Source organism: Vitis riparia, chromosome 14 (genome assembly GCF_004353265.1).
Source record: "Vitis riparia cultivar Riparia Gloire de Montpellier isolate 1030 chromosome 14, EGFV_Vit.rip_1.0, whole genome shotgun sequence".
NCBI classification, from domain to species: Eukaryota; Viridiplantae; Streptophyta; class Magnoliopsida; order Vitales; family Vitaceae; genus Vitis; species Vitis riparia.
In genome coordinates, this window is record NC_048444.1 from 1,810,504 (window position 1) to 1,826,145 (window position 15,642).

Genomic DNA, 15,642 nt, shown 5'->3' on the forward strand with positions numbered 1-15,642 from the left:
CTCAAAAATTAAAATTGATTTTTGGATAGCTGCTGTTCTATACAGCAACCACGTGGCATTATTATTATTATTATTTACTTGGAAAGGGGCACAACATAATGGAAGATGAGTGCCGAGTTCTGATTCCAGAAACAAATATCTTAGGTTTTGGTATGCAGAGATTGTTGGGCCTCCATGAATATGTCTTATGATGGCAAACAAAAGCCTATTTCATCGCAAAGGATCATATCTTCGCCCTCTAGTTGACCGTGTTGGTGGTGTTGGACCTCATCTGGAGGTTCACCAGCGAGTAGTACGCCCCACTGGGGCCTTTTCCTAACAAGGATGAGTGGGTCCCTTTCTCCACCACTTTTCCTTTATGCAAAACCGCTATAAGATCATAATTCTGTATGGTACTCAGCATGCGGGCCACCACCACACTCGTCCGCCCCACCATCACGCCCTCCAAAGCGATCCTGCACCACCTTCTCTGATTCGCTATCCAGTGCGCTCGAAGCTTCGTCAAGCAAGAGCACCGCCGGGTTTTTTAGTATGGCGCGGGCAATAGCGATACGCTGCTTCTGCCCACCGGAGAGTTGTGCTCCTCTGTCACCACACCATGTATCATAGCCATTTTTTAGTCCTGCAATGAAATCGTGAGCGTTGGCTGCCCTTGCGGCTTCGATGATTTATGATTCGTCGATTTTATCAGATGCGCCGTAGGCAATGTTTTCTCTTATGGTGCCTGCGAACACTGTGGGCTCTTGACTCACTAGTGTGATGTGTTTCCGTAGTACTCTAAGGTGATAGGACCTTATATCTTTGTTGTCGATATTGACGCTTCCTTGGAGTGGGTCGTCTAATAGTTGATTTGCCGGACCCACTCTGTCCTATAAGTTCCGTTGATTTTCCAGCTTCTATATTGATTGAGAAGCTTTTAAAGACAAGTACATCAGGTCTGGTTGGGTAAGCAAAGTCCATATCACGAATTCAACTTGACCTATTATTTTTTCGGGCTGGTGACCATTTAGATCTTCGGGTTCTATTCGTGTGTAGCGGTCAAGGACTTTGAAAACCGAATCAACCGCGTCCGACCCTTTGACGATATCATTGGTCATGCTTCCGACATCGGCAATGACATGGCCGGTGCCTATTAAGATCATCAATGTCTCAAACAATGCTTTTGATGAAATGTAGCCTTGTGAGATTAACTTGCCCCCATACCAAAAATCCAGAGCCCAAGTACATGTCACGAGGCTTTGGGAAGTCCCGAGTCCGATCCCAAGGAACCATGATTGACGGATACTTTCTCGTAAGGGACCTTCTAGTGTGGCCTCAAAACATTTTCAGGATTCGGGCTTGGGATGAAAAGGCTGTGATGGTTCGAAGATTAGATACCGCTTCGACTGCGAGCTTGTTGCTTTCTTCTTGGGCCTTGATAACCTTAACGGGCATGCTTTTGAGAAGCACCCGTCTGGTGTAGTAGCAGACTATAACGAGTGGTTGAACCGCTATCATCACCGCAACAAGTCTCCATGCGATGATTAGACCCATTGCGCAGGCGATGATCACAGCTGAGAAGGTTTGGACAACAAGCGCCATTCGATCACCCACCAATGATCTCATGTGCCGAAAAAAGTCACAAATAAACTTAACGTGATGCCCATGCAATCAATGTTGTTAATGTTGTTGGTCATGTCTCTAGGCCCATAGGGTCACCCATCCTTTAACTTGGATTGAGTTTGCCCATGGTCGTCATAGACTCTTGTAATCATTGACCACAATTAGTGATCAATCAATCTTAATTAATTTATTAGTGATTAGAGTGTTCCAATTGTTTAAGCCAAAAGCAAGTCACCATCTAGGGAGACCATTAGTTCATTTCAAAGTAAAGACATAACGTCAGAGATGACCTTATCGTGGACATTCCCAGCCATAAATTTACTAATTTTTTAAGCACTAAAACAATGAAGGTGGCTATGCCTTCGAACCAAACTTGTTGGTGCAGAACCTATCAAAGTCAGACCGTCTAAATTAATAGAGGTTAGATAGCCTTCTTCCCCACATTGTGCCTCTTAGAGCTTCTGCTTAGCAGTGGTGAGACTGGGTGAGCTTCCTACTTGCACAAAGGATGTCTGGACAGATAGTTCAGACACGCCCCTTTGAAGCTTAAGTTAGACAGAGATGGTTCAAGCTCCTCAATGGAGAGAGTGAATATGCCAGTTTATGCATGCGTACCTTGTTTGTGCTTTAGGAGGGTTTTTATACTGTTGAAGAGAATGTCACTATAGTGCTGACTAAGCACTTTGACATTTTTTTGTAATGATGACTGTTTTGCAGGTGGCAAAATTCAATCATTACAGTTTTAGGCAGCTAGCAGGTGCCATCAGATGATGTGCCATGATGTTTGATCGTGCAACTGCCTATTCCTTCAACTTGCTGGTGGTATGGGGTTGTGTGTAGTAATAAATTGACATGGACTTGAGGGCTAGAAGAGATCCCATCAGCCATTTCCATGTCAGATGTGAATGATTACACATGTCAGTGGGTCTTAAAGTCTTGACCGGGCGGTAGTGTTATTTTGGGGAGTCTAGTCTCCTTATGCTGACCAGTCTTGTAGGGCAAGGGCTTCTTTATGCCTAATATCGGGTGGAACTAGCAGTGGTCGGGATGGAATGATCTGGGTGGTTGCCATGCCCTACGCCCGACCAAGGTACCTTCTCGACTGGAAAAAAAGGACACGTGGAGGGGAGCCCTCACAATGTCCTATTTAACCAGTTCAACTATGCTCGGGCAGAAATAGAAGGGTTATGTGTCTTTTCAAGTTACCAGGCACCTCTAGGGACACGTGTCACTCAGGGAATTAAAGGCGGATCACTTTCATCGAGGTCACCTGTCAGGTGGTGCATTGCTTTGGGGTGGGTTTCCAGGCGGCCTGTTTTTTGGGATCCTTAGGGTTTTGGTCTCCTATAAGGACTTCCACACCTTCTGGGTTACTTTTTGAATATTATCATTTTGGAGCGCTTTTCTCCCAGTCTTCGCATTCTTGCTGCTGTAACTCCAGTCGTCGTTCTTTTCTCATAGTTTCGCTGCTACTCCCAGACTTGCTTCAGACGAGTTTTTCTCTGCTAGCAGATGCCTTTTCCTGACATTGGTAAGCCTATTTTTCTTTCGCATTTGTTCTTTTTTGTTTGTTTGTTTGTTGTTAGGGTCATTTTGGGGTTTGTGAGTTTTTTGGATTCAAGATGGATGTTGTGAAGTCCAAAATGTAGGACATTTGTGCTTTCTTGGAGAAGGTAGCTACCATTAGAGGGAGAAGGTTGGTAGCGTCTGTTAGAGCTAGGGTTTTTTTTCACATTTTCCCTCCCTGTTTCTTTTCTGTTGGTGCCTTAAGGTGTCTACCCAGACATTTTGGCCTGAAGTCGTTGTGGTGGCTTGACGGGGATGACCATTCTTAGGGTTAGGGCTTGCTCTACAAGCTAGGTTAGGCAATCTGCCCAGGCTTGGGTCTTAGATCCCTTTAGGTTGCTTGTTGTACAGTTGAGGCAGTGCCTAATGGCAGATAGGTTGGGTGACTGTTTTCTAACAATTGGCATTGTGCCGCGTAGGTCCCACGCAACCCAAAGCTTCTTAGTATGTCAGCAAGAGGGGGCATCGATTCCACCAGTGTAGGCGGTGTAGGCCAAAAGGGGGGCCAGAATGGTGCAGGAGCCGGACGCCCCTAGCCGGAGCGTTCCGTCGATCTCCTGCCCGAACAGGAGTTCCGGGATCACTTTCGCATCTCGAACGACGTCTCCATCCTCTTGGTAGATGGCGAGCCTATGCCCACTGAGAAGTTGTATCACAATGCTACTTATTTTAGCAAGAAACAGTTCAACACAGGGTTCCTTTTCCCTTTACCTCATCTTCTCAGACAGTTCCTCAATTTTACCAAAATCCTCCCGACTTTTCTTTACCCAAACGTTATTCTGGTGTTGATGTGGTGCAACATCCTAGACATGCTATATCATTTGGACATTTCTCTACTAGAGGTTCTATTTGTCTATACAATCAAGATGAGCAAGAAAGAGAGGTTCAGCCTGTCCGCTCATATCCCCTCTCTCCACTTGGTGACGAGGCTTCCGGATTTGAGCAAAGGCGGGGCGAAGAGGTACGCCTTTGTTTCTAGTCCCTATTGATAAGGAAATACAATCAAGTTGAGAAAGTCAAAGGAGAAAATCAAGGGATTTCCACGTTTGAATATCTACAGTTATACCATTTATTTAGATAGTTACTCAATTTGTTTTGTTTCCTATTTCTTTGTAATCAGTTTCCTATTTTCGTGCTCATGCAATCTGTATATATGCTAACCATATCAATGAGAATCATAAGCAATAATTCTTCAATCTCTCTCTTCCAAAATCCTTTATGGTATCAGAGCAAAGGTTTGCTCTTTAATTTTTTTTTCCCTAGCCACGTTCTTCAATCTTCAGCAAGCCTTTCATCCTCCTCATTCCAATGGCTACTGAGAATACTCAAATCATCATCCCTAATGCCCAGGAACCCACAAAATCACTAACCATGATTACTATCCATAACTCCATTAAACTCACACCCACCAACTATCTTTCTTGGAAAACCCAAATGGAAGCCATTCTTATCGGCTATGATCTACAACAATTCATTGATGGATCCCACCCTGCTCCTCCGACCACCATCACCACCAATAATGTTATCTCTACTAATCCTGCATACCAAACATGGCTACGTCAAGACAAACTATTATTTGGAGCCCTTGTCGGCACTCTCTCACTTACTCTAGTTCCTCTCATCACCCAATCAAAAACCTCTTATGAAGCCTGGCAAATATTGGCCAACACCTATGCTCGCCCATCTCGTGGCCATATCAAGCAACTCAAAGACCATCTTAAAAACATCACCAAAGGTTCTCAGTCCATTACAGACTACATGCAGTCCATTAAAACCCGGGCCGATGAACTTGCTGCTCTTGGTAAGCCTCTTGACCAAGAAGATCTGATTGAAAAAGTACTTGAAGGCCTTGATGAAAATTATCAGTCCATCATTGATGCTGTCAACGGTCGTGATTCCACCATCTCTTTTGATGAACTCCATGAAAAACTCATCAACAAAGAATTGTCTCTCCACAATAAGATAAGCCCCTCACCCCTACCGGCATCTGCTCATGCCACCAATGTTCGCTCCACTCCATGGTCTGTCACCAATCGCACTCCTCGGCTCCCTGGGTCCACATCCACACCCACTCAAGGTATCATAAGAAATTCTCCCACCAACACCCGCGATAACCGTTCTCCTGCTCGTCCATTCCTTGGTCGTTGCCAATGGTGCAGTACTCAAGGTCATGTAGTCTCCCGTTGTCCTCTTTTCCGACAACAGTTTCCGCAGGTGCAACCACCTCCTCGTCCCGGCAATTCATCACAATCTCGACCACCAGCTCCCTGGCAAGCTCAAGCACATGTTGCAAACACCATTCCCCCCAACACCACATGACTACTTGATAGTGGAGCCTCACATCATGTCACCACTGACCTACACAATCTTGCTCTCCACAGTCATTTTGATGGCATAGATGAAATTATGATCGGCGATGGCTCTGGTCTCCCCATATCTCACACTGGTTCCACCTCTCTTACCACTCCTTCTCACTCCTTTACTCTATCTAATGTTTTATGTGTTCCCACCATGAAACGTAATCTTATTTCTATTTCTCAATTTTGCAAGTCTAACAATACTTCTATTGAGTTCTTACCCTCTTCTTTTCATGTGAAGGATCTTCGCACGGGGGCAATCCTTTTGCAGGGTCGAACTAAGGATGGTGTGTATGAATGGCCACTCTCCACTACCCAGTCACATCCTTTAATTGCGTTTTCTAGTGTCAAGACCACTTTGTCCGAGTGGCATCATAGGCTAGGTCATCATTCTTTGTCAATCTTCAAAAATATTATGTCTTCGTTTCATTTAGATGTCTCTCGTCCGTCCAATTTCAATTTTAATTGTAATTCGTGTCAATGCAATAAAAGTCATAAATTACCTTTTTCTACTTCTACTCTCTCTACCTCTTCCCCTCTTGAAGTTATATTTACTGATATATGGACATCACCAGTCTACTCTACTGATAACTTCAAATACTATGTCATCTTTGTCGACCATTTTACAAAATATATCTGGCTTTATCCCCTCAAACGCAAATCCGACACGCATGATGTCTTTGTGCGCTTTAAGGCCCTAGTCGAAAAATTCTTTAACCGTCCAATTATAACTCTCTACTCTGACAATGGGGGGGAATATCAAGCTCTCTCCTCATTCTTAACATTCAATGGGGTCTCACATCTTACTTCTCCACCTCACACTCCTGAACACAATGGGTACTCTGAACGTCGTCATCGTCACATTGTCGAAACGGGTCTTTCTCTACTTACCCATGCATCCATGCCTCTATCATATTGGCCTTTTGCCTTTTCTACTGCCGTCTACCTCATCAATCGTCTTCCTACACCAACTCTAAACCACCTCTCACCATATTTCAAACTTTTTGGCACATTCCCTAACTACTCCAAACTTCGAAGCTTTGGATGTCTCTATTATCCTTGGCTTCGCCCATACACATCCCACAAACTCGAGTCTCGTTCCTCCCCTTGCGTCTTTGTCGGGTACTCTCCCACTCAAAGTGCCTATCTATGTCTTGACACATCCACCGCTCGTCTATACACTTCCCGTCATGTCCACTTTGTTGAGTCAATCTTTCCCTTTGTCACTTCTCATACTTCTCTTCCTCGCGCCACTTCATCCACCATCTCTGAATGGTGCTCTATGACTTTACCAGTCGTGGCCACACCATTCGTGAATGTCGGCTCTGCACCCCCATCAAGTCTGCCCACTCCTACCGCCCCAAGCCAATCCCAAGACCCAAGCCAAAATAATACCACCTGTGCCACACCTATACCAGAGCCCGATAGCCATTCCAGTGCGCCCGTACCAGAAACCAAGTGCAACTGTGCCAATAACCCACCCCTCCCGCCTACTCAAAATGACCCTAATCAACCACCCGACCTCTCACCCTCACCTCATGTCATAGTCACTCGCTCCAAACGTAACATCCATAAACCAATTCAAAAGCTTAACCTCACAGCCCAACTCCAACAACCTACCCTTGAACCCACCACTGTTACCCAAGCCCTCAAGGACCCTAAGTGGCGACAAGCTATGTCTGCAGAGTTTGATGCTTTACTACGTAATGGGACATGGGACGTAGTGCCATCTCATCCCACTCAAAATTTGGTTGGTTGTAAGTGGATCTTTCGCACTAAATATTTACCTAATGGCTCCATAGACAGGTACAAAGCTCGATTGGTTGCTAAAGGCTTCCACCAACGCCCTGGTGTTGACTACTCTGAAACCTTCAGTCCAGTCATCAAACCTACCACTGTCCGCCTTGTTCTCAGCCTTGCGGTCAGCCAGGGTTGGTCACTAAGACAACTTGATGTCAACAATGCCTTTCTTCAGGGCACTCTCACTGAGGATGTGTTTATGTCTCAACCACCGGGCTTCATTGATCGCGATCATCCTCATCATGTCTGTAAGCTACGCAAGGCTATCTATGGCCTTAAACAAGCCCCACGTGCCTGGTATCATGAGTTGCGCCAATTTCTTCTCCAATTTGGCTTCATCAATTCCATTGCCGATACCTCCTTGTTCATCTTCAATAACCGTGGCACGATCCTTTATCTTCTAGTCTATGTCGACGATATCATTATCACTGGGAATAATGTTGAAGCAGCGCAGACTTTCATTCAACAACTTTCTCAGCGCTTCTCTCTCAAGGACCTTGGCCCCCTGACATACTTCCTTGGAGTGGAAGTTACCTCCCACACCAATGGTCTTTTCCTCAGTCAACGCAAATACATTGCCGATCTACTTAACAGAACTCACATGACTGAAGCCAAGCCTGCTCCTACACCACTAGCAACTAGTCCGATTCTCACTTTACAATCAGGAACCCCACTATCTGACCCGACCGAGTATCGAACAGTGGTTGGTAGCCTCCAGTATCTCTCCCTCACTCGGCCGGACATTGCCTATACGGTGAACAAACTCTCTCAGTTTATGCATCAACCGACAAGTGACCACTGGAATGCAGTCAAGCGTCTGCTGCGGTATCTCTGTGGCACCTTAGACCACGACATCACACTTCGTCGGACCTCCCCACTAGCACTTCATGCCTTTTCTGACTCTGATTGGGCAGGTAACAAAGATGATTTCACCTCCACCAGTGCATACATAATCTATTTGGGTCACAATCCTATTTCTTGGAGCTCTAAGAAACAGCGAACTGTGGCTCGCTCTTCCACTGAGGCTGAATACCGATCGGTGGCCTCTACTGCTGCGGAAATTCGTTGGATTTGCTCTCTTCTCACCGAACTCGGTGTCACTCTTCCCCAACAACCAGTTATTTATTGTGATAATGTTGGTGCAACAAATCTCTGTTCCAATCCGGTCTTTCACTCACGCATGAAACATGTTGCCCTCGACTATCACTTTATCCGAGAACAAGTTCAAAATGGTTTGCTACGAGTGTCACACATCTCTGCCTTTGATCAACTCGCCGATGCTCTTACCAAACCTCTTGCTCGTCCTCAGTTTGACTCACTCAAGGCCAAGATTGGACTTGCTCCACGGCCGTCCATCTTGCGGGGGCATGATAAGGAAATACAATCAAGTTGAGAAAGTCAAAGGAGAAAATCAAGGGATTTCCACGTTTGAATATCTGCCGTTATACCATTTATTTAGATAGTTACTCAATTTGTTTTGTTTCCTATTTCTTTGTAATCAGTTTCCTATTTTTGTGCTCATGCAATCTGTATATATGCTAACCATATCAATGAGAATCATAAGCAATAATTCTTCAATCTCTCTCTTCCAAAATCCTTTACCTATAACAGTCTATATGAGGGTCCGGATCGAGAATTTCACCCCTTACGTTCACTGTAGATTTCGAGTATGATATGCTCTTGCGACCTTTGTCTGTCCATTGTAGCTTATTGGTTGCAAACTCGTTACTGATGTTTCTATTTGTGCGATGCAAGCAAGGATAGGAGAGGTCGGCTCGTGGAGTGGGTGGAGAAGACCTCATTTGAATCTTTGGCGTCGATAATTACGATTCCTTGGAGTGGGTCGTTGAATCTTTCTACTAAGCCAATGATAGTTGATTTGTTGAACCCTCTCTGTCCTACAAGTGCCGTTTTAAAGACAAATACATCAGGTCTGGTTGGGTAAGCGAAGTCCACCTCACGAATTTCAACTTGACCTATTATTTTTTTGGGCTGGTGACCATCCGGATCTTTGGGTTCTATTCGTGTATAGCGGTCAAGGACTTTGAAAACCGAATCAACCGCGTCTGACCCTTTAGTGATATCACTGGTCATGCTTCCGACATCGACAATGACACGACCGATGCCTATTAAGATCATCAATGTCTCAAACAATGCTTTTGATGAAATGTAGCCTTATGAGATTAACTTGCCCCCATACCAAAAATCCAGAGCCCAAGTAAATGTCACGAGGCTTTGGGAGGTCCCGAGTCCGATCCCAGCGAATCATGATTGACTGATACTTTCCCGTAGGGGTCCTATGCGACCTCAAACATTTTCAGGATTCGGGCTTGGGGTGAAAAGGTTGTGATGGTTCGGAGATTAGATACCGCTTCGGCTGCGAGCTTGCTGCTTTCTTCTGAGGCCTTGATAGCCTTAGTGGACATGCTTTTGAGAAGCACCCGTCTGGTGTAGTAGTAGACTATAATGAGCGGTTGAACCGCTATCATCACCACAACAAGTTTCCATGCAATGATCAGACCCATTGCACAAGCGATGATCACAACTGAGAAGGTTTGGACAACAAGTGCCATTCGATCACCCACCAATGATCTCACCTACCCAAAAAAATCACAAATAAACTTAACGTGATGTGCATGCAATCAATGTTGTTAATGTTGTTGGTCATGTCTCTAGGCCCATAGGGTCACCCATCCCTTAACATGGATTGAGTCTGCCCATGGCCGTCATAGACTCTTGTAATCATTAACCACAATCAGTGATCAATCAATCTTAATTAATTTATTAGTGATTAACGTGTTCCAATTGTTTAAGCCAAAAACAAGTCACCATCTAGGGAAACCACTAGTTCATTGCAAAGTAAAGACATAACGTTAGAGATGACTTTATCGTGGACATTCCCAGCCATAAATTTACTAATTTTTTAAGCACTAAAACAATGAAGGTGGCTATGCCTTTGAACCAAACTTAGTACCCTGGATACGACGACAACTTGCTATTCTTTTTCAGTTTACTTAAAGTCTCACAAGAGACATCTTTCCTTAAGTATAGAGGGATGACTAAAACAAGATGGATGGTAATATAATATACTTCATTATTTTTCTTAAATTAAGAGGTCCAGAGATGGGTTACATTTTCTTCAATCATTGCATTTCCGACATCTGTTCAAGTTTATCATTCACAGTTTTAATAATTTAGCTCAAAACAAAAAGGAAAAAGTGACGTCAGTTTTGAGTTTTTTAATAATTATTTTTTATAAATTTAAAATAATATACTTACCACATTGGCATCTTTGGTGAGCCAGGAGCAAATGGCACCAGTGGAGTTCTGGTTTTGGTCAAACCACCCGACTTCAAAAGTCAGTATCTTTGAAAACATCATGTCCTTCACTTGCTTGGTCAAGTGCTCTCCCATGGTTGCAAAATTGTAATGTTGGCTGATATTTACCAAGAGGGAGAACACAGCCAATCCAACGAAACGAAGCGAATATGTTCTGTTTTTTTTCTTCTTCTTGATTTCATCATGTTCAGGCAAGAAAAAAACCGATATCATCGATCCCATTGCAAATGTGTACACCGGTTGAATCGCACCAAACAAGATTGCACTCAAACATCCCATGCTAGCTTGCTTCCACTCAGGAAGGTTCATTGCCGGCAGTCTCCGGAACGATGGCACCGGAAAGTCTTGCTCTGCCGTAGTGGCTATTTCTCCGGTGGGCTGGCTTGGTGCGGTTGAGTTGGCGGAACTCAAGCGACTGACCAGAGATAGACTGTGGATGCTGGTGTTGTGGAGATCTAGGCTGGTTGAGATTGTTGCGATTGAGGAAATTGCGAGAGATGAGGCCTCTGATGACTTCTCAGTTTGTTGGAGGCAGACGAGGGAAGTGTAGAGTCCGTCGTCGTTTTGGATGAGGTCGTCATGAGAGCCGGTCTCCATGATCTAGCCATTCTGGACGACAACGATGATGTCCGCGTTGTGGATGGTGGAGAAGCAGTGGGCGGTGATGATGGTGGTGCGGCCAACGACCGCTTTGTCTAAGGCTTCTTGGACGACTCGCTCCAACTCGAAGACTAACGCGTTGGTTGCCTTGTTGAGGAGGAGGATTTGTGGGGCTTTGATGATGGTGGATGCAATGGCGATTCTTTGCTTCTGCGCTCCCGACATCTGAACTCCTCTCTCCCCTATCTGCACACACACGTGCTTACCATCTTTTATTTATTACTTTACTTTAAATTTTAAATAATAATAATAATTTTGAAAAACATTTTTAATGTTTTTTTGAACTTAAATTCTAAGGACGAGCATGAATGAATCACTTGCCGTTATATGAAATCTACATAATATAATTTTAAATTAATTATTAATTAATTATGAACTAACTTAGAGTAGTTTTATCATGAATCTTGAAAAAATATTCGCATTGATTATCTTAATCAATAATAAAATTATAAAATATTATACGTGTATAAGTTAGTCTAATTTTAGAATAAGTTTTCTAAATTTTTTTTATCATTTAAAAATAAAAAATAAAAATTCTTACAACGGCTATGAAACACATTCTTAATATGATTTATTTTAAAGCGTATTCGTCATACAGTATGCAAAAAGTGATTTCCAAGAATGTGCGAAACCAAAGTTGGTAGCTAAAAAGAAAGGAAAGAAAGGGACAGAAAACGAAAGAGGAGAGGTGCAGGATGCGACAAGTAGAACGAACCTGGGTATCATACCCCTGAGGCAACTGACAAATGAAATTTTGAGCATTTGAAGCTTTGGCAGCAGCAACCACCTCCTCCATGATAGCGTCCTCTTTTCCGAAAAGTATGTTCTCTTTAATGGTGGTTGCAAAAAGTGCTGGTTCTTGGCTCACTAGGCCCATCTGTGACCTCACCCACTTGAGCTGTAACTTATCAATGGCCACCCCATCAAGAAGAATCTCCCCACCAAGTGGGTCATAAAAGCTCTGCAACAGAGATATTGCTGTGGTTTCCCGGCCTTGGTCGTTTCCTCGGTGTCGGCAATGAGGTTAGTTAGTTCAAAAAGTCTGAAAACTCTTCTAGTAGCCTCGAAAGACAAACCAACTATTGCTAAAATCCATGCTCTCGCGATCTTGACTGGGATCTTTGGTCATGGAAACTCCAATGCGAAGCTAATACTATACGCTCGACTGGGCCACATCGAATCTGCGCGCCAAGTGTTTGACAAATCGCCTCAATGTGGTGTAGATGCTTGGAGTGCTATGATCATCGCATATTCACGAAGAGGTGCGATGTTTGAAGCTTTGAGTCTTTATCATCGGATGGCGTCAGAAGGGATTAGACCCGATAGCTCAACTTACACTGTTGTGCTGAAGGCGTGTACGAGGTCGTTGGATTTGAGGAGTGGCGAGGAGACTTGGCGCCAAGCGATTGATCAAGGGTATGGGGATGATGTTTTTGTTGGGGCAGCGGTTCTGAATTTGTATGCCAAGTGTGGGAAGATGGACGAAGCGATGAGGGTGTTTGATAAAATGGGTAGAAGGGATCTTGTTTGTTGGACAACAATGATAACCGGGTTGGCATAGAATGGCCGCACCACCATCATCATCGCCCACCGCCTCTCCACCATCCGCAACGCGGACATCATCGCTGTCGTCCAGAATGGCCAGATCATGGAGACCGGCTCTCACGACGACCTCATCCAGAACGACGACGGACTCTACACTTCCCTCGTCCGCCTCCAGCAAACTGAGAAGTCATCGGAGGCCTCCTCTCTCGCGATTTCGTCAACCGCAGCGATCTCAACCAGCCTGGATCTCCTCAGCACCAGCATCCGCAGTCTATCTGTGGTCAGCCGCTCGAGTTCCGCCAACTCAAACGCACCAAGCCGGCCCGCCGGAGAAATAGCCACTACGGCGGAGCAAGACTTTCCAGTGCCATCATCCGGAGACTGCCGGCAATGAACGTTCCTGAGTGAAAGCAAGCTAGCATGGGATGTTTGAGTGCAATCTTGTTTGGTGCGGTTCAGCCGGTGTACGCTTTCGCAATGGGATCGATGATATCGGTTTTTTTCTCGCCTGAGCATGAGGAAATCAAGAAAAATACCAGAAATCAAGAAAAAACCCAGAACATATTCGCTTTGTTTCGTTGGATTGGCCGTGTTCTCCCTCCTGGTAAACATCAGCCAACATTACAATTTTGCAGCCAACAAAATCATGAATCATGTGAGACACAGCAGCATTGAAAGAACCAACCTTTTCGCTAAGAACATCTTGAATCACGAGACTATCGTTGGAGATGCTGGTGATGACCTCTGCTGTGCTGGTCACATGCAAATCGAAATAGCCCACGTCCTGCCTCAGCACTGCTTTCAGATATCTAGCCCTCATCCCTGTGGCTTGTCTCTCTGCTGTTCTTGACCAGCAATAACCCTCTGAAAATCAAAACAAAACGAGCAAAGTCCAATATTCAATCTCTGACTCAACCTTGGAAAAAACACAAAAAAGTAAAAACAAAATCAAAGTAAAACCCACCTAGGAAACAAGCAACCCATGACCCACAAGCAATGTACAGCAAAGTCACTGCATTATATCACCCAAAACCCCAAATCCCGGTTAGCTTAGTTATACATACACCCCTGTGTATACATAAATAGATAAAGAGAGAGAAAAACAAAGGACCTCGTTGATTTTATCAACGAAGGCATCAGCAGCAGAAGTTGAGGAACTTCCGATATTATTCATAATCTCGCTGGTCACATACAAAACCACTGGCATGGAAAACCCATCACCCAGAGCTCCGAGGAACCCGAAAGCCATCAACCACAAATCTGCAGCGTCGGCATGCATGAAAATGGACCGTACAGAGCTATTGCCTCTTCTTCCTCCCAACCATCTCCCTCCCAGCCATTGCTTTTCTACTTTCTACCGTTTGCTTGCTTCCAAAAAACGTTTTTGTCCTTTATAAATACTACTGCGAGAAGAAATGAATGGGAGCGATGGGTATATATAATAGAAATGGGGAGAGAGAATTGTATTTGATGTTGTATATATAACCAATTTATTGTTGTTTGAAAAAAGATATGAAATATATTTGATGTCATTTAATTGATAGTTAACCAATTTATTGTTATTTGAAGCAACTTTTCACTTTCATTGACATTTTCACCCTATTCTTTAATCCTATCACATCTATTTGGTATTATTGAAAAGAGATATGAAATATATTTGACATTATTGAAAAGAGATATGAAATATATTTGACGTGATTTGATTGAATGATTAATCAATTTATTGTTCTTTGAAGAAACCCTTCACACATTTTTTCTCGCTATCTCTTAATCTTATCACATCTATTTGGTATTATCCAAAAGAGTTTCACACTATCTTTTAATCATATCATATCTATTTGGTATTATCAAAAAGACATGAAATATATTCGATGTCATTTGATTGAATAATTAATCAATTTATTGTTGCTTGAACCTTGTCTCGTCACCCGTGGCCAACTAAGATGGTGTGTTCTTACTGGAACACAAAGCGTGGATAGGAACTAATTTTGATAAGGGAGTTGTTCCTGTCGTTATATAAGTTCTTGACCAATCCCCATCTAATCAACTAATCCAAAAAAGAAAGATAAAGGCAAGATCAGATCAAAATATTGTTGTGGTTGTTGGATCATTATGCAAATGATTCACTATTATAAGCATAATGTGTGATACTTTCACATATTGCTTTTATTGGATTGGTCAACAACTATCGTCTCAGTTGGAGAAGTAATTGTGGTGGACACAGCTTCTACAGACTCATTGCTATCACACAGGAAATGCATTTGCACTTGTTTCTGACTCATGCACTTGCATTATTTACACCCAGAATTTTCTTTTCATTCCATGACTGCAGCTCCATGGAAGCATATGAGTTTTCTACTGTCTCACCCAGAGATTTTCCATGGACTGATGAAGAATTTGATTTTCCTTTATTGCAGGCGTGGAAAGGAGAATACTGTATATGCTTTTTTCAAAGCTTAAGTAGAGAAATTCAATCCATATATAGGAAGTTGGGAACACTTTTTTTATGCATTTAAAAGAAGACCACTGTATGCTTTTTCGAAGGTTAGTAGTTAATTGAGAGAAAAAAAGAAAGGACTAGTGGCCGGTGGTTTCACTTTATTATAAGGTTGACGGATTCCATATCAGCTTCATTTAATGCCACTTCTTAATTTAGTCATAATGCATGTGCCTCTAACTCATGTTGCTTTATTAGTACTAATCCTATACAATACCTCTTGAAGCTCCATCCTGACTAAGCTTTTAAGGGAAGAAAGGAAGAACTTTTTTTCAC

At 43.4% G+C, this 15,642-nt stretch overlaps 1 pseudogene; it reads right to left on the bottom strand.

Annotated features, from left to right (window-relative positions):
• Positions 1-238: 238 nt before the first annotated feature.
• LOC117929989 lies at positions 239-15,598 on the bottom strand (annotated as a pseudogene).
• Between the last annotated feature and the right edge of the window lie 44 nt (positions 15,599-15,642).